Raw genomic sequence first — 24,262 nt, 5'->3', positions numbered from 1 at the left:
GCACACACACAGTCCCAGGCCCCACCAAGCCCTACGGTATGGGAGCAGCCTGTATTTTAACAAGACCTTCAGGTGATTCCTGGGCAGGTTAAAAGTTTGCAAAGCGCTGGGGTATCATTCTCTTAATCACGGAAGGAAGGAAGTTGCAGCCCATTCTCCACGTGGGGAAACCGGCTCCAAAAATGACAACTTGCCACCATGGCTGTGGACCTGGTGAGTGGTCGGGCTGATCCAAAGCCACGTTCACGTGGTTCCAAAGCCTGTGTTCCCTTCCACTGCACTATCTGGGGGAAGGAGCAGTCAGACCTGGCTTTGTGGGAGTGGCTGAGGGAGGGGTCCTAGCCACGGGTGGTGGGTGACTGGAGTCCTGGAGGTGAGTGGTGGCCTCGGGTATCGGGCAGAGCACTCAGGGAGGGAGGCACTGAATACTGGCCACAGGCTTCCCTCCTCCTCAGTTTTGTCAAAGGCCAGCAAAATTCCCCAGTTGAAGGTTCCTCTGGGCCTCCTTCCTGCAGGGGAATTCGAGCTTCTGCAGTTAATCCCAGTGATTAATTTATTTTGATTCCAGTAAGTTGAGCGCTTTTGTCCACTGCCCTTTAGAACTAACCATCCGGCGGGAGGAGGCGCCCCAGGAGACAAGCTAACCTGAGCATTCCAGGCACTGACCTGTGAGAAGAACAATACTCTCCAAAGTCCTTCATAGCTTAGAAAGAGCTTTTTATCCACCAGCTAATCAGCTCCTTACTTTTTAAGGGGCATGTCACTAGCTCTATTTTGCAGTTGGGAAAACAGAGAGGTTAATTGACTTTCCTGAGGTCACACAGTTATCAGACAGGCTGGGGTGACTATCCTCTGACTCCAAGCCCAGAGGTACAACCAGTATAGTCTAGCTGCTCCTGATGAGGAGGGGGACATCACAGCATAGATTTACGATACTCTAAATTAGCATCTCCCAACTCCATATGCTCTTGCTCCACACTCTGCTTGTAAGGTGAATTTACTAAATAGACTCACAGACCAAGAGGAAAACAGTCCACAACCCATGCAGGGTGCATGACCAGTACTTTTCTCAATGTAAACTAGACAACTGGCATTCTTGACTTATCAGTGAGTCATTATGTTATATCAGACATCATTCGTTCTACTGCACTTGCTTCCATAAGACAGTTCAGCTAAGTTAAGATATACAGTGGAATGATGTCCATAAAATGTGGAAGTAGTATTGGCTCTCAGGCAAATGTTCCCAGCACATTAATGTTTTGCTTCACCAAGTAAAAGCAGCTGGATGCAAAGATCCCTGACACAGCTGAGTGTAGTAAGCAACAGATGACTCCATGCTGTCCATGATACCCGCTCACTCCACGTTCTTCCTCTTGGCTCAGTGTGGCCATGTGCTGTCTTAGAAGAGTTTGTTGCTCACTTCTCCCTGATATTTGTGCAAAGGCCATGTTAGACCACTCCTCTCTGATAGTGCTTTTTTTTTTTTTTTTTTTTTGAGACGAAGTCTTGCTCTGTCTCCAGGCTGGAGTGCAGTGGCATGATCTCGGTTCACTGCAACCTCCGCCTCCCGGGTTCAAGCAATTTTCCTGCCTCAGCCTCCCGAGTAGCTGGGACTACAGGCATGCACTGCCATGCCCGGCTAATTTTTGTATTTTTAGTAGAGATCGGGTTTCACCATGTTGACCAGGATGGCCTCGATCTCCGACCTCATGATCCGCTTGCCTCAGCCTCCCAAAGTGCTGGGATTACAGGTGTGAGCCACCACGCCTGGCCCTCTCTGATATATTTCAGCAAAGCCTGCAACTGCTCTTGTACCTGTAACTTCTGATGAAGATCTGTCCGCTCCTGCCTCCATAACTCGGCTGCCTCAAACCTTCTCTAGCCACTTGCCTTCAAGTTCCCCTTTTGGTTTGTAAAATATAGCCCTATGGTTACTCAGGTCCTAAAGTTACTAATGTATTTTTAATTCAAAATTTAGCATGCCATTTTAACTGTGCTATAATCATCACTAGGATTGTGGTTTGTTAAAGAGTTGCATGAATTGTGAATTGTGCGCTGCAATCTTATTGTCTCCCAAATCTCTGTGATTTTTGAATTTTTCAGAATGCAAGGATTTAAAGAAATGCATATATCATTTAGTAGCAGAAATGCTTGCATAATGCAAGTTACATTATAGGTACTGATATGGTTAGGCTTTCTGTCCCCACCCAAATCTCATCTTGAATTGTAATCTCCACAATCCCCATGTGTCAAGGGAGAGACCAGGTGGAAGTAATTGAATCATGAGCGTGGTTTTCCCCATGCTGTTCTCATGATAGTGAGTGAGTTCTCACGAGATCTGATGGTTTCATAAGGAGCTCTTCCCCCTTCGCTCAGTGCGTCTCCTTCCTGCTGCCTTGTGAAGAAGATGCCTTGCTTCCCCTTCCACCATGATTGTAAATTTCCTGAGGCCTCCCCAGCCATGCTGAACTGTGAGTCAATTAAACCCTTTTCCTTTATAAATGACCCAATCTTAGGCAGTTCTTTATAGCAGTGTGAAAATGGACTGATACAGGTACTAATGTCATTATAGAACTTAAATATACATATAGTTATTAGACATTGAACATGTTAATATTAAATGTTGAGCATATTAAATATCTAACAATAATTCATTGGGTACCCATATATATCTGATTCTGTGCTATGCACCAGATAGACATAAATAAATAAAACCCAGTCCCTACCATTAAGAAACTCATGGCATAAAAAAGGGGAAAGACAAATAATAGACTGAGTGGGAGAAGGTACAATGTATAAAGAAGGGGTGCAAGACAGGGACAGCTAACAGGCTCCTCACCTGTGTCAGGGCAAAGATCACGCTCCCCACCCCATGGCCTCTGTAGCTCTGTGAGGCTGGTGCCTGCTCATCTCTCCCCACTCCCCTCCCCTCCTTCAATCCCCCCACTGTTCCTGGCTCACTGCCTTCTTCTCCTTTCTTGAACCCATCATGCTCCACAGCCACATAACCACGCTAGTCCCTCTCTCAAATGATCTGCCTCACTCTTACCCTAATTAATGCCGCCTTCCCCTCCAGGATTGAGGGAGGTGATACATATAAAGTGCTTAGAAGAGTGTGAGCAGGTGTTAGCTGTTCTTGTTATTGACAATACCCGTTATTATCCTCAACTGACTAGGCAGCAACTGGAGTACACAAGGGCAGAGTGACTTGGCTGGGGCTGCACAGTGAATTATTCTCAGAGCTGGGACTCTCACTTAATGAGTTCTGTTTTCTCCATTTATCCTTGAACCCAGTACTGCACCATCACCCCGCTAGACCCCAGTAGATCCTAAGCAGCATGCTGGAAGGAGCGCTAGTCTTGCAGGGCCAAGTCTGGTCCCGCTTCTCTCACACACGTGTTCTGTGTCCTTATGCCAATCACTTCTCTTCTGGGACCTTGGTTTCCTCCTCAGCTGGGCAGGGCTCTAACCAGAGCTGCCTCCTTGGGTTGTGGAGGGGAATCCAAGGCCACAGTGCACGCCGAGTGGAGCCTTCTGTTCCTGCACGTGGAAGGCAGCGGCTCTCATTAGGAGTTAACCTGAATTGGGCTGGGCGTGGTGGCTCATGCCTGTAATCCCAGCACTTTGGGAGGCCAAGGTGGGCAGATTACCTGAGGTCAGGAGTTTGAGACCAGCCTGGCCAACATGGTGAAATCCTGTCTCTACTAAAAATACAAAAATTAGCTGGGTGTGGTGGCACATGTGTGTAATCCCAGCTACTGGGGAGGCTGAGGCAGGAGAATTGCTTGAGCCTGGGAGATGGAGGTTGCAGTGAGCCAAGATCGTGCCACTGCACTCCAGCCTAGCCAACAGAGTGAGATTCTGTCTCAAAAAAAAAAAAAAAAAGAAAGAAAGAAAAGAAAGAAAAAAAAAAGGAGAAAAGGAGTTAACCTGAATCACAGGGCTTTTTAGTGCCCTCTGAGCTCTACCGGCACACACATTTCCAACCTTACTGGCTCAGGACTCCTTTTGCCAGAAATTACTGGTCATATGGAGAAAATCACAATAAGGAAAAATAAGCCAGTGGCATTTTCCCCATGAGTCCTCGCATATTCCCTTTTGGCCTAGTTTAAGCCTGTGCCAGGCACCAGAAGGGGGCGAACCAGGGAAGCAACTTTAAAGGCCTGTAGAAGAGAAATGCCCTCCCTGAGGGTCACTCCCTCTTACGAAGTTCATCCCATTCCGCTTCTTATTCAGCAAACATTCAGAAGATGAGTAAGAAGCTCCAGGTCTAGTAAAAAGGCCATGATGTCCTAAGGTGATAGCATCAAACTGAGGGAAAGGCGTAAGTGCAGCCAGGGAGCACACGAGGGAGACAGAGAAGCCAACCCTGGCTGGAGCCAGCCCAGACCAGAAATAAGAGCAAGGTCAAGCTCAAAAAAGGTGGAAAGCGACAAGCGGCTTCCGTGGAGCCCGAGCTCGGCCCTCACTCCACAAGCCAGAAATGCAGTCTTCAGTGACCTGTCTTTGTTCCAGGCAATATTTCACCTTGGTCCCTAACAGTAGCCTTTCATTCAGAAGGGCGGAAAATGCTGGTCGTATGGAATAAAACGCATATGTCATTTGCTCATCTGCAAAATTGCTCACATAACAGCCACCACTTCCGGAGCACATGGCTCTGTTCCAGGAGGCTCTGGGGTGGGTCTTAAACCTTATCTCCCTTTTTTACAGCAACTGTGAAGTGCAGGCATTCACATACCCATTCTACAGATGGTAAACCTGAACCTGCGAGATTAAAAAAGTTGCCCAGAGTCATAAGAGTAGAAAGTTCAACATGGAGGTTTGAACTCAGGCCTGACTGAATCATCATTCCATTTCTTCCCCACAATGCATCTTCAGCGTTGGCTATGTAACTGGAGTTGTGGAAAACTGGGCCATCTCTCCCTCCAGCCACAACCTAACTTCAACTGAGATTCCCCAAGAGTACAGAAGAGCCTGTGTTCCCAGCTGCCCTGGGGTGGGTAGATGCAGCTTGATATCTTGGACATTTACGAGAATACTGAATTCAACTCTAGAATTGACCCATATTTGTTTCAAAATATTTCTCCCTCAAAGTTGTCAAGTACAATTTGACAACTGACACTCTAGGAAGATGTATGTGTCCGGCATTGGGAAGGGCAGCATCTATTTTTTTTTTTTTTTTCTGTTTGTGACAGTGTCACTTGCCAAGGGCAGCGTCTATTTTGCTCACTGATGTCTCTTCATTCTTTCAACAACTCTTTATGGGGCTTTGACTAGGGGCCAGGCTATGGGGAGATTAGGTGAACCCTGGCCTTAGAGTCAGGCTAGAGTTAAAGACTTCAATGACATTATTGCGCTAACTGAAGCACTGTGCAATGTGGCAAGATTGCACAGAGAGGCATAGGAGGATAAAGCAGATTGCAGCGAGACCTGGAGGACAGGCAGCGCACACCAGGCAGGGAGAGGAAGAAAAGCTGAATGAGCGGCGAAGGGCATGTGTGGGCCGTGGCGGGAGGGGCACAGTGGACCCCAGAGACTGGCAGCTGTCGGGGTGGCTGGAGCCGAGAAGGCCAGAGAAAGAGCAGAGCCAGATCTTCCCAGGGTTTGAAGTCCTTTCAAGAAGTTCTGTCTTTACCTGTGTGTGTTGGGAAGCCACTGAAGAGTTGGATTCTGTGTCTGCGGTTCCTGGAACATGGTGGCCCTCAAAAGTATTTATAAGATGGAAGGATGTGTCCTTTTCACCTCCGGGCCCCTTTCAGATCCCCCAGCAATCTGAGAAGCACCACCAGGCACCCTGCGATCTTTAGAAGGGCCACCATAGGGCGATCTGATTCGTTGAGGGAAACATTCTCCCAGGTACCTGGCCTGTGCTCCTCCTGCCAGGCGTCAGGGAACTCTGGCTCCAACACGGCTGCTGGCAGATGTGAGAGGGATGAATACACCTTTGATTACGGCTCCTGTTTGTGAGAGAAATACACAGCTCCCTTAAGATTGGGAGTCTATGAAAGTGAGCCGTCACAGAAGAGATATGAGTGAACTGGAAAACAGAAGCCCTTTGGGTGGGTGGTGGTTTCCTTCTTTAAAATAAACAACAGTAAGGAGATCAACCTGGGGGAACCAGGTTCTCCATAATCCTTAAAAGGCAGGAAGCAAAGGCAAGTGTCAGAAAGTGGCTAAGGACACTGGTCTCCCAGAAAGCTGTGCCTGGTTAGGATCTGCAGACATCATCTTTGACAATGGGTGTGTCTGCCTCCCTCCTTGGTATGGAAACTCCACTCCGAGGAACAATAATTTGAAACCACTTTCTTTAGCATAGGGAGATAGCATATTCTTGGTTAGAGACTGACAGACTCAGTTTAGAATGCAATTTCTACCACACAAGAGCTTTGAGTCCAGAAACAAAACACTTGATCTTCTCTGACCCTCAGTTTTGTCATCCATAAAATGGAATACGACGGAGACTAAATAATATTATAAAAGTGACGTGCTGTGACTTGAACCCAAGCCTGTCTGAATCAAACTGTTTCATTTCCCCCCATATAGCCTCTTGAACTTGGGATATGTTCCCTGCTCATGGGGTACATCTAAGTGCTTCATAGATGCCAGTTCAGCTTCCCTGCTTTTACACATCTCTTATTTCCTGAACTTGTTTAGCAAAAATCTGAGTATTCAAGAGGTATGAGATTAAACTCATGTAATTTGGATCTTCCTGTGTACAACATGGTAGCTGAGAATACAGAAGGAGAAGGCAGCTAGCTGTGTTTTCTCCCAATTCTATTTTGTTTCAAACCCTTTATTAAATGTCTTGAATATTACTTGCCTTCTGGGTCTAAATAAAATTTCCAGAGGTTTCCACTTTATACTCATAAATGATTCTCGCTAAACTTCTTTTTTTAAAGAAAAAAATGTGTGTGTGAGCGCATAAATGTACTGACTCATAGCTGGAAAAACTCTCTTTCCCTAACACATTCCAAATTTGTCAAGTCACATGAATTGAGTAAGAGCACTTAATGTGGCCACGAGCCCCAAACTGGCGCGCAGTTAAGACAGGGATTTGGGAGTCCATCTCTCCCTTCCCTGCCCCCTTGCTCCAAGAAAGAGTGTAGCTAGGGGCACACTCTGACCCGGCCAGTGCCTATGTGAGGCAGTTGCAGAAAATGCAAGGATGGGAAGGGCTTGGCAGCTAGCTAAAGCCAAACTTGAAATGCAAGGTGGTATAATATATTTTCAAAAAATCACATACAAACTTGTATGTAGAATTGCAAAAATGTTACAACTTCACTTATGGAGTCAACTTTATGCTGGCCTCTATTAAACACGTCATTTACATGCATCACCCATTTAATCCACAGAGCCACCCAGTTAGCCAAGCACTATGATTATCCCTGTTTTACAAATGAGGAAATGGAGGCAGTAAAGTGTTAAATAACTTGACTAAGGTCCCACAGTGCACAGAGGCCAGAGCTAAGATTCCACCCAGTCTGACCCTGGAATGTATGGATGCTTATATACCTGACGGTTTATTCTGAATGAAGATAACATTTATTCCAGAAATATATATCCAACACTTAGAATACTGTATCAGGTGTTGAAGCAGAGGCTAGTGGTAGACATCGGAAAATGGAGGCAATTTGGCTACTGCTTTCAATGAGCTTGAAATCATGGAGAGGAGCTATGATGTACACACAAGTATTTAAAAGTAAGTAAAAACGCCCACAGGGGGACTATATAGTGTCATGGGTGGGAGGGCTTATTAAGATGATGTCTCTTATGGGGTGCCTTGGAAGGGCAGCCTGGTTGGAGGTGCCATGGGAGCTGGATTGAAAGATGCATAGGATTCAAACAGGAGGTAGGTACAGGATGTCTTGCCTGCTTAATGACAGTGAGTTCACTCAGGTGGCCAGTGCCTCGGGAGTTGCCATCTTAGTTCTGATTCAAGACTAACTCTTGGCATGGCTGACCTTCATGTCCCACAGGTGAGGAGCACAGGCAGGGTGGAAGGAGGGAAAGAGGCATCAAGGGACTGGAAGGCTGGGGAGAAGAGGTAGGACATGGGAGCAAGGTGGAGGGCTGCAGATCTGGCCAGAGTGGGAGCTCCAGTCCCACCTCCAACTAGGTTGGCTCTGAGCAAGTCCCCTGCTCCTGGGCCTCAGTTTCTCCTATCTACAAGGAGGGAAATAAAGGAAGTGCCTGAATGCTCCCACTGGGTGGAACCCTGGAGCGCTCCCAATTTATCCCATCATGTTGTAGATGATGGAACCAAGGGTCAGAAAAGCTGCATTCGTACAAGTCCTTGGATTTGAATCCAAGTGTGGGGTGAGGACTCAGGGTTCCACATCACAGTGCAGACCTTTTCCCTACTCTTCAAGAGGTATGTGGCCCTGCATTGGAAGTCCAGGAGACACCAGGCATGCTGTGAGAGGAGGGGAGACCAAGGGCCACCTAGCACGCCTCAGCTGGTCCAGTAGCCACTCCCACTCCTCAGGGGCCCGGGAGGCTCGGCCTGACCATGTAGATCACTGACTATGTAGAGAAGTACACCATTCACTGAGGCGCTCTCGGGAGCCTCAGGCTGGTGGCCCGTGGTTCAAATCCATGCCACAAAGACGTTTTGTTGTGCTGGAGTGATGTGTTAAAAAAAGAGTCATCAGATGCCCTTAGGTGGGGCAGATGTTCCCTGTTCCTCACTGTTCAACATTCCAAGGAGTATGGGCTGTGTTAGGTGTTTCTAACTTTGTTGGAGAGTGGTGCAGGTGCCCTGGGAGGGGTGACAGTGGGGTGGGGAAAAGGGCATGGGGAGATGGTGGGTGGGAGGAGGTTGCGTGGAGAAGGCGGTGTTTGGCCTCGTCCATGAAGGATGGGTGGAAATTGCCAGCCAGAGAAGGGTGGGAGAGTATGAATTCCAAGGAGGGGAGCGGAGGGGTGAGGTCCAGAGCAAGGGCACGGCTGAAAAGAGCAGCCTGGCTGAGCGTGGCTGAGACGAGGGAAGGTGGAGCCAACTCGAGGGGCAGGGCAGTGGCTGCAGGGGTGCATGCACACCACACTGAGGAATTTGGACATTGTCTTACATGACCGGGAGTTCCAGAAGGTTTTATCCAGGGAGGGGACCCTCTGTGCTAACACATTCAGATGCTGGATTCGCATTTCCTAGCTATGTGATGTCTGCATGTGTTGGCTGGGGCTGTGTGGCCTCAAGCACCTCACCTCATCTGTACAATGGGCATCATAACACTGTGTATCTCAAAGGAGAGTTGTGGGGATCAGAAGGAAATACAATGTGAAAAGCCCCCAGAAAAATTCCTGGCACATAGAACGCTCCCAATCATGGAGAGTATCATGATGATGAGTCTTTATAACTCACCTAGTGATGGCACCAGTGTGGCAGGTAGCTGAGACTGATCAAAGGCTGTATTTGTTAAAATCAGTAAAGTACAAAAAAACCCTGGGATAGGACCCAGGAAGCACTTGTGGGAGGCAGGAAGAGGTAAATGTGACTGGAAGATCAGTTTTCTCAACCTTTTTCTCCATTTCCTTGTCTATAAAATGGGAATATCCTTGGCTCTGCACACAGGATTTCTGTGTGAATTAAATAAGAGATATGAGGCTGTTTTAAAGTTAGAAACACCAGGTGACCATAAGGGCTTCATTTTCCTTTGCCCACACAGAGTGAATGAGGGGACACGTGCACCCGGGGCTCTTATTTTTTACAAACCACCGAGGCAAGAAAAGTAGCAAATGACAGCATGGCAAGATGCAAGCAAGAACCACACGGAAAGGAAGCCCATAGCTTAGCCCTTCTTTGTAATATTCTCGGCTCTGCCCTGTCTCGTCCCATTCTCTTACTCTCCTTTTGCATTCACGCCCGTGACTCAAAACTCCTACCAGATTCTCAGTCTCAAAAGCATGGATTTTTTCGAGCTGGAAACTATGACAGAGTACATTCCCTGAAATTTACAGCTAAAGAAGCTGAGAGTCACAATAGGGAATCAGTTTGGTTAGGAACTGTCCCCAGGAAAGACTGCCTGAGTTCACATCCTGGGCCTGCCGATGATTAGCTGTGTCACTTTGGCTAAGTGATTTAACATCTCTGTGCCTCGGTGACTACTATTACACGGTGTTAGTAAGAGTATTTACTTCCAAGAGTGGTTTGGGGAATTAAATGAGTTAATAAGTGTAAAGCACTTTGAATGTGCCTTGCACCTTCTAGGATTCAGAAATAAGAGTCACTATTATTTAAAGCCGCAAGGTATTTTAGTGATAGAGCTGGGAATAAATGAATCTTGACTCAGATGAATGCTCTCTGCACACCCTCCATACTGAAATATTTGATTCTAATCAGTATGCCATGTTTATTAAAGGCAGAGAAGTAAACTGATTTGTTTTTGGAATAATGGACACATTCACGCGCCTGTATGCCCCATTTCTAGAGCATTCCGGGCCATCAAAGTCTGACAGTCACTGAACGATGCTTTGCAGACACCTTTCTTACCACCTCAAGTCATATCATCCAGGAGGCAGCAAAAATAGTACTCAAAATTTAAAAAATTAAACAGGAAGGAGAACCAAATCAATTCGGAGGGATCTGCTCAGACGTTGCAAGCACGGCCGCTGTCCTTCTGGTACTTTCACGCAATGCGTTTCCATTTCCAAATGTCTTTCACTTACAGTCTTTCATTTCTGCCTCATGACAGATGGTGATTCAGAGAGTGGGTTCTGGAGTAAGACGAGTTGGTTCAGATCCTGCTGCTAACACTGACTTAGTTGGGTAGCCAGGGAACATTTATTTACTCTTTCTGAGCCCCCAAGCCCCGGGCAAATAAGGATATTACAGTACTGACCTCATAGGCTGCTGGGAGATATGAGGTCATGCATACAAAGCCAGTTCCTGGCCCAGAATAATGCCCTCATCCAGGAAATGTTGATGATGTGGCTCACATGTGCCAGGTACTGAGGATCCCGGAGGAATCAAAACAAAGTCCTTCACCTCATGGAGCTTGGGTGTAATGGGGAAAGCAGACAATCTGACCTTGCACTAAATGTTTTGAAGAAAAACCAGAATAAAGGGATGGAGATTGATGGGGTGCTGTTTGAGCTATGATTGTCAGGGAAGGGCCTCCTGCAGGGGGTATCTTTTAAGCAGGACCACAGCTTCATAATCACCACAGTCATCATCACCATCATCATAGCCAACTTTCATTGAGAGACTTCCCAAACTTAACACGTCTAAAATTAACTCTTGACTCTTTCCCAGTTTTCCACAGCTTAGTAAATAGTACCTCTGTTAACCCCAATGAACAGGCCAACATCCTACAAATTATCCACCTTTCTTCTTTTTCTCTCACACTTCATTTTATCCATAAATCTTGGCCGTTCTGTCTGCAAAATAGATCTCCAGCCTAATCACAGCCTTCCAGGACCCCCGTCTCGCACCCCCCAGGCATCCTTCACGTTTTAGTGGGTGTGAATGGCACCCTTGGAGTTCCATGCGAAACATGTGAGCAGCTAGTGCAGTGAGGGAGAAGACCACAATGATAGCTGGGAAAAGAGTGTTCTAGGCTGAGAACACAGCCAGCGCAAATGCCAAAACAGGTGGCCTGTGTCCCAGGGCGAGCCCCAGGTCCAGGGGCTGCAGCAGAGTGACAGAGGGGCAGGTGAGGATGTGGGGCCTCAGGGGCTACTGGGAGGACTTGGCTTTTGCTCTGAGTGAGATAGGGGAATGAGTGGAGGCCTGGGGCAGAGGAGAAACAAAATCTGACCCATGTTTTTAAAAAGTAGCTCCAAGGAGAGTAGACAGTCACGGGTATGTGCAGGACATGAGGAGGTGTCGGGGGGCAAGAGATGAAGGTGAGAGGACAGCCAACAGCTACTGCAATGATCCATGTGGGAGGTAGTGGTGGCATTTTTTTTTTTTTTGAGACAGAGTCTTGCTTTCTTGCCCAGGCTGGAGTGCAGTGGTGCAATCTCGGCTCACTGCAACCTCTGCCTCCTAGGCTCAAGCGATTCTTCTGCCTCAGCCTCCCGAGTAGCTGGGATTACAGGTGTGCACCACCATGCCTGGCTAATTTTTTTGTACTTTTCATAAATACAGGGTTTCGCCATGTTGGCCAGGCTGGTCTCGAACTCCTGACCTCAGGTGATCTGCCCGTCTTGGCCTCCTAAAGTGCTGGGATTACAGGCGTGAGCCACTGCACCCGGCCGGTAGTGGTGTCTTGAATGGGGGACAGTGGTAGAGGCAGTAAGAAGCAGCATCACTGACGTAGCTGCTCACGTGTGTCCTATATAAATCCAGGAGCGTCACTCACACCCATCAAAACATGAAGGGCACCTGAGGGGGGGTGCGACGCGGGGCTCTTGCGAGGATGTGGTTGGGTTGGAGATCTATTTTGGAGACAGAACAGCCAAGATTTATGGATGGAATGAAGTGTGAGAGAAAAAGAAGAAATGTGGATAATTTGCAGGATGTTGGCCTGTGCATTGGGGTTAATAGAGGTACTATTTACTGAGCTATTGAAGACTGGGAAAGAGTCAAGAGTTAATTTTAGACGTGTTAAGTTTGGGAAGCCTCTCAATGAAAGTTGGCTATGATGATGGTGATGATGATCGTAGTAATTATAAAATTGTGGCTCAGTACAGATTATGAAAAGAACAAACGTTTGCTGTGTGCGGGGCATGAGACACATTAGCTCATGTAAACTCCATAACATGGTAGGCACCGATATCATCCTCATTTGATAGATGAGTGTAATGGGTTGATCGTGGCTCCCCAAAGGATATGTCCATGTCCTAGTCCTCAGAACCCATGAATGCGAGCCTATTTGAAAAGAATCTTTGTAGATGTAATTAAGTTAAGGATCTCAAGATAAGATCATCTTGGATTATCCTGATGGGCCCTAAATCCAATGGCAAGTGTCCACCTGAGACATCCAGAGGAGAAACCACGGAACAGGAGAAGGTGACGTGAAGACAGAGGCAGAGATGGGAGAAATGCAGCTACAAGGAATGCCAGCAGCACCCGAAGCCAGAAGAGGCAAAAAAAAGATGTTCCCTAGAGCCTTCAGAGGGAATAGGGCTTTGCATGCACTTGATTCCAGACTCTCAGCCTCCAGAACTGTGACAGAATAAATTTCTATTTCTTTAACCCACCCAGTTTGTACTAATTTGTCCCAGCAACCCCAGGAAACTAATACAATGAGGAAGACCAGGCATAGAGAGGTAAGCAACTTGCCCAAAGTCACACAGCAAGTGAGTAGCAGAGCTGGGAATGTCTAGCTCCAGAGCCACTCACCCACAGGTAGGCAGCATCAACTTCACATCTCCAATGGGGAAACGGAGACTCAGAGCCACAAGGAACAGAGCTGGTGAATGGCAGTGCCAGGCTCTCTTGCGCCTCCAACAGGGAGGCCAGAGGCCCACCCCACTATCGATTCTCACCTTCCCACCTTGAAAAACCCAGAAAGGTCCCTGCCTGGCCATCCCATGTTTCTTGGTAGCCACCAAGTGGATTCAGGGCTTTGCTGAGAATTCTGTCCAACCTGGCGGTTTTAGTTCACAGGCAAGCAGCCGCGAAGAGACCCTAGTGGGTAGCAGCCTCGGTAAACAGGTTTCAGTGGCACCTCAGCACTCATCACAATCACTCAGGACTGCGTAGAGTTTGGATTCCGAAACAGCCTCCTCTTTCCATGTACCCATTCTGAAAATCTCTTGGATTCAGCCCCACCCTGGCCATGAGGACCGAGATCGGAGGAATGCCAGGGGCAGGGCACGCTGCCGGCCTCAGAACCGCTGCCAGCCAACTAGAAATTGCTCTCTGAAGAAACAGCGATTGTCCATTCCCTCTCCCACCAATGCCCAGGAAAATATTTTACTGGATGAAAAGCAAATATGGGAATCCAGGCAAAACATCCTCCCTGACCCCCTGCCTGGTCAAATCTTCATTATTTGAACAGAGATGGACAGTGGGACCTGCAAACAAGGCCTATGAATGGGACCCAAACGTCTTCCCACACAAAACCAACTTCTCAGAACCCTTAATGAGGGGTGGTCAGTTAATCTGGGGAGTGGTGGGGGGCTGAGAATAGGGGATGGGGGAAGTGTTCCGTTTATAAAGAATAAAATAATTAAATTCAGGTCAGTGGAGGGAGCCACTGGGCTGAAACAAATTTGCAGGCCACGGGGGAGAGCAAGAAGCAAAGGAATGAGCGTTGTGGCTGACTCTGGCTGCCTTCTTCGCCTTCTTCAGTGACAACTGAAAAGAGGTGTTGTGGCCTGGGGGCTGCCTCCAAAAAGAGACCGTCTCTGGTTCGGAGACCCTTCTCTCTTTCAGGCGCACACACACAGAGACGCAACGACACACTCACTGTCTCTCAAACCCACACTTTGGCTATGAGATGATGAGGTTTCACCGCTATACTCACTCATTCATTCCTCAAAATATATTTTGAGGGCAAAATGTAAACATGCTCACTCAACTGAGCCGGCCAAAGGAGAGCCATTGTTTGAAAGAGCTCCCTGCGGCAGACTTTCTACCTTTATTTACCTCAGTGATGTGGCCCTTGTCCAAGATGAGTTTGGAAGGCCATGTTTGGAGCCATCTTCAGAGTTGTACTATGATGTGAAGAGTAAAGCTCGGTTCATTACTGTCTAAGGGCCTCCTGTGCTGAGGACCTGTCTCCCCTCAACTGTTTCTGAAGGGAAGTCACACTCCTGGTTCCTCAGGCGTGACTGCAGCCACCTTCAGAGGGCGGAGACTGGTCAACACCAGAGAGGAGAGGGTGGTGCTGGATGGTGGTGGTGAGGTACTCTGAGGCGTTCCAGGAACTTGGGGTGCCCTGGGCCCTGGCGCCAGCTTTGGAATATAGGGCATGTTCCCCAAGGGGACAGTCATCATGAGCACATCCCCCATGTGCGAAGGTGGGTTCTGGTGATGACCACCTTTGTTGTTTTTTAGAAGCCAGCTATACAGTGTGTCAGGGCACCTGCTCTGGGCTTGGCACTGGGCCTGGCACATAGGGATGGAGAGTGACAAGGTACAAGGCAAGGCCTCTGTTGCCAAGACCCACCCTTGAGGAGTGACCTGGACTCAATGACATGACGTGCCTGTCATCAGGGCCCGGGGTGCTCCCGATTGGAGAAACCTGTTGGAGAAGGTCACCGGGTGGAGGACTGGAAGGTGACAGGCAGAGGGAAGGCCACCTGAGGCAGGAGGCAGGGCGGGGAGGACAGGGTAGAGTGGTCCTGGACAGTGGGCTCAACCCCCCTCAGTGGGGAGGCAGACTTGACGGGAGAAGTGCAGGGATTTCTGGCTGGGGGAGAGGTGGGGAAGCTCACACAGAGGACGGAAGAATTTCACAAGGACCCAGCCCTGGCAGGAGGCTTCCTGTGCAAATGTGTGTCCCTTTGGAACATAGATTCCTTCTGAGGGTGGCATCTGGGAACACAACTTGAAATTGATTCCACTACTGAGCGTGGGGACATCACAGCCTCATCATGCCTCAGTTTCTCTATCTGGAGGCTAATCACAATAACAACAACATCATCTAACATTCATATTGCAGGCCCTGTTCTGAGTACCTTATCCAGCTCAACTCTTTTCATGTTTTAATGCTATTATTGTAGTTTACATGCTCGTGGCTGCTACGTTCCTTGGCCTCTCAAATAGAGCTAAACACACCATTTATCTTACCTTAGATTTTCATGAGGCTAAAATCATGGAATGTATATAAGAGAGGTCTTTTAATGGAATGACACTCTACAAATGCCTATTGTTGGCATTGATCTTATAATTCTATAGGTTGGTGCAAAAGTAATTGCAGTTTTGCCACTACTTTCAATGGCAAAAGCTGCAGTTACTTTTGCACTAACTTAGGCTTCATCCTTTCAGAAGCCATCATAGGACAAAGGTTATTTAAGGCCTGAGTAACAACATTTAAAAAAAAAAAAGAATCACTTTCAAACATGAGCAGAGGAAAGATCCCATGGAGACTGGCAAAAAAAAAAAAAAATACACAAAGTCTGAAACATTAGAAGGTAGGACATCAGGGGTTTTTGTTTGTTTCTTGTATCAGACCCAACATTCTGAGAAGGGTCATTACTTGCTCCCTGGTTCCCTGGCGGCAGAAGGAATACAGGGCTTCTCAGAGCCAGCGGCAGCATTCTAGCTCACTCAGTTCACAGAAAGCATTTATTCAATGCCCAGGAGCAAGAGAATAAGGCCTGCTCTCCGCCAGAGAAGGACGCATGTTTGGGGAACCTGACTCTTTGCAAAAGTGGGTGCCTAGGTCACTGTAACCTGACAAGTTTGCAAGGATCCCCTAACTCCCCTCCCCACAACCTCCAACAGGTTCCTCCTGAAGACGTCCTAAATCAACCACCCAGCAACCCACAGGGAAACCATGCCTCCTCCCCTCTCTGCCAACATCTACATCCAATCCTCAGTAAGGCTACCTTTAGACGCTCTACGTATCTCTGAATCTGTCTACTTTACCTCCACGGGCACTGCCCTCATCTCTTACTGGAACTTCCAAAGCAGCCTCACAAGTGGCCTCCCTGTCTCCACTTTTGCCTTCTCCACTCTGGGCAGTGATCTAAAAATGTGGATCAGGTCGCAGCACTCTCCCGCTTAAACTTTTGAAGGCTTTCTACTGAACCCTAAACAAAATCCAAATTGCTCTACCAAGTCCTCCAGGCCCTATGTGTTGTAGCTCTTTCCTGTCTTTTCTGACTCAGCATCTACCACTGTTCTCCGGATGCTGGTCCTGCCACTTGGCTGAGACTCGGTTTCCTTACCTGTGAAATGGGCAGAGTAATGTCTACCTTCTAGGCTGGCTGTGGGGCCACCAGGAGTGGGGACATAAAAAGCACTTTGTAGACTGCAAAGTGCAGCACCTTTAACTTTTACCCCGCTTATAATTGGGCTTTTGTGTTCACACTCTTGTTTCCATGCCTTCTAGTTCCATTTTATCTGTACATTTTATTGTTTGTAATTTTATATGCTTTTCAGATATAAGGATATTTATATACACAAGGTATTATTGGAGATCATGTGACAACATCTCAGTATTCCAGAGATAACAGCCCAGCTAGGGTGTGCTTAAAACCTGGACAATATTAGTTCTTTCCTGGGTAGAAAACCAGAATTTTAATTATGCAGTCAGATTGTTAGAAGCCTAGTGAGATCTCATTAAAATTATAAACAAGTTAATTTTCTTATGAAAATGACAATAATGTGATCTTCAATATCATCTCCAACATTTTCAATAGCGGCAGTTAACATTTATTAACCTTACTTTGTGCCAACCCTTGTATTTCAGCACTTTTTAGGCTTTACCTTTGCTAATCCTCATGACAACATTAGGAAGTATTATTATTGTCCAGATGAGGAAGCTGAAGTTCAGAGACATTAAGTAATTTGCCCAAGGTCACAGTGCTGGCGAGAAATAAAATTCCAATTCTCTTTGTCTGTCTGTGTTTGTAGCCCATGTTCTTTGGTTCTGCCCTATGTGTGTTTGGGCACAGGGAGACCAGGAATGTGTTTATTTGTGGAAAATCATAGGGATGATATGGTTGGGCAGGGGGTATTAGGCAACTGTAAGGCCACCAAGCCCCACACACGCAAGGTAGTTTGGGCAGTAGATTCTCTTCAGCGTTTTCCTTTACTACTTCATGTCTTATGTTCTAACTTGCGAAGTTGAATGATGCCCAGTAGGTTTCCTTGTAGTCAGTGCAAAAGAGTGTGATTCTCTCCTGTAAAGAGCAGTCATTGCCTTTCTGCTATTTAAACCAAAAAGTGTGTGTGTGAGACAGACAGACACAGAGAGAGAGAGAGAGAGAGAGAGAGAGACTCAGTGAGAAATAGTAGTCATAAAGTGCTCTGTTTTAGAAGCTGATGGGGGTGCTCTGCCTAGAAAGATTCCCAGAAGTCTTCCCTCCACCCTGACCTTCTACCTCCCTCGTCACTTCACTCATCTGCGACCTCCAGCAAGTTACCTCCTCTCTCTGGACCCCCGTTCTCTCATTAGTAAACCAGAACCTCTAGATTCCCAGAGTTCTTTCCAGATCCCAGACTGCAGGGATACTTTTATATCCGTGATCTCTTTTGCCTTCACAATCTCTCTTGGGAGAAGAGCAGGTCAGATTCGCAATGCGAAGCTCAGAGAAGGTGGCATGGTTAATAAGTGGACCCTAGACTAGCGTCGTCAAGTTTCAACACCAATTGCAACGTCAGCTGATTCTTCCGAGCTGCCAGCTGCCTTCGAGGGTGTGGATGGAGCCTGTCTAAGACCTATGTGTCTACCCTTTCCAAACCAAAAGAATTAGCACTCTGAAGCCTCTGAGCATCTCCAAGCTCTGCGTGGAGGCCTTTGGCCACCCCAAGAGATCAATCCCTGCGGGGCAGTTCCCTTTTTCCTTCCCGCCTCCTGGCTTCCTTGTCCTTGCATAGGGAAGAACACAGGCAGACATGGTAGGAGATGCCCCAAGAAAGGCATAGGTGGCTTGAAGGACTTCCTGAGGTCCTTGAGGATGTAAAATTAACTGCAGAAAATCAGAAGCATGATGTGTGTGTGTGTGTGTGTGTGTGTGTGTGTGTGTGTGTGAAGGGTGAGAACAAAAAGCTAAGTGTAGAAAAAGCTCTCACAGCCACCTGTATTTCCTCTCTAATTACTCTGTGTTTTATACTTCTTTACAAATCTATCAGCTTCCTATTATACACCAGACAAATCTTTACAAATTAGGGAGAAAGAAGCTCCCTGACTAAGACCCACCAGCTGGAAGTGTTTCAGTCATGACATAAGCTCCTTCACGTCTAGCTGGTGAACGTTCTCTGGGATCCGGCGCCAACAGTTCTTTCCCAAGGTCCTTACAGCCAAACAGAACATCAGCCAGCCCAGAACCGAGGCAGAAACCCACTAAGGTGGGGTCTCCCCAGATCCGGCAGCAGTTCACCGTTTCCACCCAAATGGCTCAGAATGCTATAGATGCAACAATCCTTGTTTACACGAGGGGTCCCTTAAAAGTGAGCACTCAGCAGTGCTGTCTCAAGGTGGGGGCCAAAGGCCACTACCAGTAGGATACAATTTGTGGGGAACTAATGAAAGGCTCCTCTAACCAAAAAGTCCTGGGTAATGACCCCTGTCTGAACCTGGTTTGAAATTCCCATAATACAGCCACTCATGGCTCGGATGACAAAGAGAGGCCTAGTGAGCTAAAGAAAATAGCCCACGTTTTGCTCTAGAAAGTCCTGATCACATTTGTAATAAGTATACTCTTAGATGATGACTTAATCTCATTGATCCTTGATTTTTGAATCACCAAACTCCGTAAAATAATGAGAAATACTGATTTAGGACATCTAACACAGAGTCTGGCATGTAACAGGTCTGAGTAAATAGCAGTTGTTGCTGTAATGATTGTAATTACCCAATCATTTCGAGGGTCTCTGTTTAAAAAGTTCCCATGCTGTCAGGGATGCTCCACTGCAACCATGGCCCACGAGTAAAGGTTCCTTTGATGGTTTGCTAGTTGGGCTCTCAGAAAATGAGCTGGGGCAATGGTTCTCCAAGTGTCACGCCTGCATCACCTGGGAATTTGTTAGAAATGCAGGTTTGGGGGCCTCACCTGCCCCAACCTGTTGAATCAGAGATTCTGGGGGTGAGGCCCAGCCATTTCATATGCCCCCAGGTGATTCAGTGCCCACTGAGTTTGAGAACCCCAAAGCGCAGGCAAAGACTGCCATATCTGGCTGATCATCAGAACTTCTGGGAGTGTTCAGGGGAGAAAAGTCTTGGGCCTCGACTCTCAGGGATTTGGAGGCTTTAGGTTCTGGGGTGAACCCCGGGAGACAGCTTGTTTTTTTTTTTGAGATGGAGTCTCGCTCTGTCACCCAGGCTGGAGTGCAGTGGTGCAATCTCGGCTCACTTGCAAGCTCCGCCTCCCGGGTTCACACCATTCTCCTGCCTCAGCCTCCCGAGTAGCTGGGACTACAGGTGCCTGCCACCATGCCCCTGGCTATGTTTTTGTGTTTTTTGTAGAGATGGGGTTTCACTGTGTTAGCCAGGATGGTCTCGATCTCCTGACCTCCTGATCCGCCCGCCTGGGCCTCCCAAAGTGCTGGGATTACAGGCGTGAGCCACCAAGCCCAGCCAGGAGTCAGCTTTTTAACAAGCTCCTTGATGTTCCCACTGAACTAGTGGTTCAGTTTGTAGGGAGAATTTGCTCCTGGAAAGAACTCAGGGATGGATGTGGTAGGAAGAAGCAGGCCTGGTAGGGCTGGGGGCCCTGAGAGAAGAAGGTGCTGAAGACCAATGTTCTCAATCCCAGGCCTATAGATTTATGAGATGAATTTCCTACAACCTTCTCATTTTCCAACTAGGGAAACCGAGTCCCACATAAAGAGACATGACTGTCCTAAGTCCATGCAACTCATGCCTGGAAGAGCTGGAACTTGAGCTATAGGTCTCGCTTCCAAAGCCAGTGCCCTTCTCACTGTGCCCCAGGAGCTCGTGCTCATTTGTTTGTTCCTTCTTCGTGTCTCTAAGAGTGGGCTCTACAGTCAAGCACTACGTCTGCGCACATTTCCCCAGAGCTGACCATCAGGGAGAGAGCTAGGGAGGACTTGGAGTCTTCATATCTCATACTGAGACTTCATATCTCAGTACAAGTTTAGGTTGTCACTGGATAGCTAAGCCACTGAGTTACCATCTAAGGGCTTCAGTTTCCTCATCTGTAAAATGGGGGATAACATCTGATCTCACACAGACGCTTAGCGGCTCAAATACAATCACATACATGAAGAGGCTTTCCAAGCTGTCAATCAGCTCCACAAAAGCAGGGGCTTGGGAGGAAAGGGAGGCTTCATCACCATGTCTGGCCAGAACCACTCTCTCTAGCTGGAGGGCTGAAACACCCTCAAAGCAATCAGAGAACAATTAAGCGTTCAGTTGCCTGCTAAATGTGAACTCACACTGTGCCTCTCTGCTCAGGCTGCCCCTCTGCCTGGATTGCCCCCCAACCCCCGACCCTCCAAGTGCCCTGTATGTACAAGAACTCTGTAGTTCATGGTCTGTTCCTGACTCCCTACTGTGAGGCAGGAGGTGGGTTTTGCAACCCCAAAATGTCTGGCACCTGCAAGGTGTGCTCAGGAAGTGGTGGATAGGGAGATCTCTAGGCCTTAGAGAAGGCCTTTCAGGTGGCTAAATGCTTCAGGGAATTCTTATGATGCGCCACTGGATTGAATACAGGAAAGGCACGGGCTTTAAACCAGGCGGAAGTCACCGGCTGACTTCCCGCTATCCCCAGGCCTCTAGCGCCTTTGTCATCTGCTCCACCGTTTGAGAGTTCTCGTTAGGGCTAGTGGTTTCCTGCAGGGAAGTGTCAGGGGAAGACAGGCAGGGAGGAAGGGGAAGCAGGAACCAGCAACGCTCCACCTGGCAGCAGTACGTAATGCTGCTGCTAAAACGAAAGAAAGACAAGAACCAAGGGCCAGGTAAACAGTCAATGCTCAGTGTTCAAAACAAGAGTTTTCATGTATCTGGCTGATTCTCCTGCTTCTCTGTGTTTTCCGGGTGTGGAGGATGAACGGAGGCATGCAGAGGAAACATGGCACCATGGCGCAAAGAGCTGTTGGCAGGTGAACAGGAGATTCGGGCTTTTCCTCCCAATCTGCCCTGACAAGCTGAGTGACCTTGAGCAAGTCACACTGGATTTCAGGGTCTTGCTCTTTAAAATGGGTACTGACAATGGAGAGAGGTTTAATTGTTCTCCTCTAAAGAATAAAGCAAACAACACAGAAAAGGAAGTAATGGCCACAGGTCCAGCAAAGCAAAATGAGTTTAAGCTGACACTGTTCTGGCCAGGGTCCTTCCATGAAAACCCAACAGTAATGACAACGACAATGACGATGGTGACTACTCTTATTTATTGAGTATGCACTGAGCATGAGGCATGGGACAAGTACTTTTCTGTGCTTGTAATGAATTTTCTGTGCAATGTAATGACAAGTGTAATGTAAGCCACTTTTAATGTAAAGCACTTTTTCTATGCAATGTAATGACAAGCACTCATCACAATGGTTAATCTTCACAACGGCCCTTTAAGGTAGATACTATCATTATTCCCATTTTGCAGTTGGGCAAATTGATGCACAGAGAAGTTAAACCTGGGATCAGGGACTGGCGAGTGGGAGAGCTAGGATTTGAACCTAGGGTGTCTGATTCCAGAACCTACCTTCTTTCCCACAACACTCTACCAAACTTGGAAGTCTGTATTTCCACAGTTAGGAAAGAGTAACTGTGGAAAGAGTAAAGGACTTAGGCAATTACAATAATTAATCATTTTCTAAACAGAAGACTCAGTCTGGAAAGACCACACTTGGAGCATGCACAAATTCAAAATCTACTAAATTATTCCTAGTGCAGGAAGCACATCTCAGGAAGTTGGTTTAAACAAAGGTAGAATAGGTGCCCTGGAGCTAGCCCGGCACTTACAGTCAGACAATCTGGATTCTAGTCCAGCGGCCCCATGTACCAGCCTCTTCTGCTGGGGTCAGGGAGCCACTTCGGAGCCCATTTTCTCACCCTTCAGGCAGCGAAGTGCCAGAATATATATTTCTCAACCGTCAGGCAGTGACCTCTCCACTCACAGATCTAGCTCAGAATGGAGGGTCCCATCAATGTCCACCTCCACAACACAAAGTTTAAAAGATTCTGTCTCTCATACATTAATTATCTATTAACAAAATAACCAGGCATATGTATAACTGCTGGAGTTTCTGAACAAAATGAGGTAACCATTGTTATCCAATTGCAGCCCGAAGCAAAAACAAAACCAAACCCCCCACGATCCCATGCCACCCCGTGCCACCATATCCTGGGGACTGTACAACTTGCAGTGATTTCTGGAAATACTCCCTGTATTGCGGACTTTCAGGAAAACACTGGCCTAAACTGTTCCTAAGGCCTCTTCCAATACCAAGTTCTATAGTTCTACAAAATTATGTCCATAAGTGTGCTTTGCTAATTGCAAACATATCATTGAGGTTCTTATTTTGTTCCCTTAATGCTGGAAAGGTAAAAAACAGGGAGGACCCCTTGGAGTCCAGAGGAGGTCATCTGAGGATACGAGCCGGGCAGGCCTCTGCCACTTCACACCGAGGGTGGAAAACACATGGAAGTCATTGGGCCCGAGAGGCTGTACCAGCTAAAAATATAAACAAGTGGAAGAAGGGTTTAGATGAACTCATGGGTGAGTGAATGATGGGGTGAGGGAAGTTGGAAATGTTCAGATTTTGTCCATTGCTTGTGCAACCTGCTCTGTTCTCTGTTAGCAATAGAATACTTGGCTGAATGGAGTGCGGATGGGCCCACATAGAGCAATGCCACATTCTAGTGTGTGCCCAAGATAAAAAAAGAAGGAAGGGAAAAAAAAAGTAATGAGGGTATAGTGTGGTTCCCTGCTCCAACATATAACTTCTATAATCATACACGAAAAACCCTTTGGAATACATGTAGAAATGAAAGAAAGAAAAATAATAATTTCTGATTTGATCTCTAAAGATCTCAACTTTGTTAACATTTTGCTGTAATTTCATCATGCATTATGTTTTTCTTAAATAAAAACTATATATACAGTATGAATCCTGCATTTTTCATTTAACATTTACCACTTTAAAAAAATCACATTGGCCAGGCATGGTGGCTCACGCTTGTAATTCCAGCACTCTGGGAGGGCAAGGTGGGCAGATCATGAGGTCAGGAGTTCCAGACCAGCCTGGCCAACAGGTGAAACCCCGTCTCTACTAAAAATACAAAAATTAGCTGGGTGTAGTGGCACGCGCTTGTAGTCCCAGCTACTCGGGAGGCTGAGGCAGGAATGAATCGCTTGAACCTGGGAGGTGGAAGTTGCAGTGAGCCGAGATCGAGCCACTGCACTCCAGCCTGGGTGACAGAGTGAACTCTGTCTCAAAAAAAAAAAAAAAAAAAAAATCACATTACTAAATACCGTAGACTTCATATATGATCGAAAGGTTTCTACCACGTATTTAACCATTTATTTATTTAATTGTTTAATTATCGTACTATTCACCTCTTGTTGAACCTTGTTTTCTTTTCCCAGTTTTCTGCTGTATAAACACGCTGGGACTGACATGCCTCGTTACTTCTTTTTGGAGAAATAACAATAAATCTCCAAATCTCAGAGTAGAACATGTAATGAGTTTCTCTTACATAGACAAAGGGCATGTGAGGGATGGGCACACGGGGAATATTCG

The 24,262-nt window shown here is 47.1% G+C and overlaps 1 protein-coding gene across 8 annotated transcripts in view; it reads right to left on the bottom strand.

Moving 5' to 3' along the window:
* Positions 1–24,262, bottom strand: part of ZHX2 (zinc fingers and homeoboxes 2) — a 195,815-nt gene that overhangs the window by 112,980 nt on the left and 58,573 nt on the right. For 2 of the 8 annotated variants that reach the window (XM_063816537.1, XM_009455850.5), the window contains exon 2: positions 5,636–5,957. The exons of 4 other annotated variants lie outside the window; for them this stretch is intronic. The gene's annotated coding sequence lies outside the window, so the exon portion shown is untranslated. The remainder of the gene's footprint in view (positions 1–5,635; positions 5,958–24,262) is intronic. 2 more of the 8 variants (XM_063816538.1, XM_063816536.1) reach the window with 1 other exon arrangement.

Source organism: Pan troglodytes, chromosome 7 (assembly GCF_028858775.2).
Source record: "Pan troglodytes isolate AG18354 chromosome 7, NHGRI_mPanTro3-v2.0_pri, whole genome shotgun sequence".
NCBI lineage: Eukaryota > Metazoa > Chordata > Mammalia > Primates > Hominidae > Pan > Pan troglodytes.
This window is presented reverse-complemented; position numbering and strand designations above follow the sequence as displayed.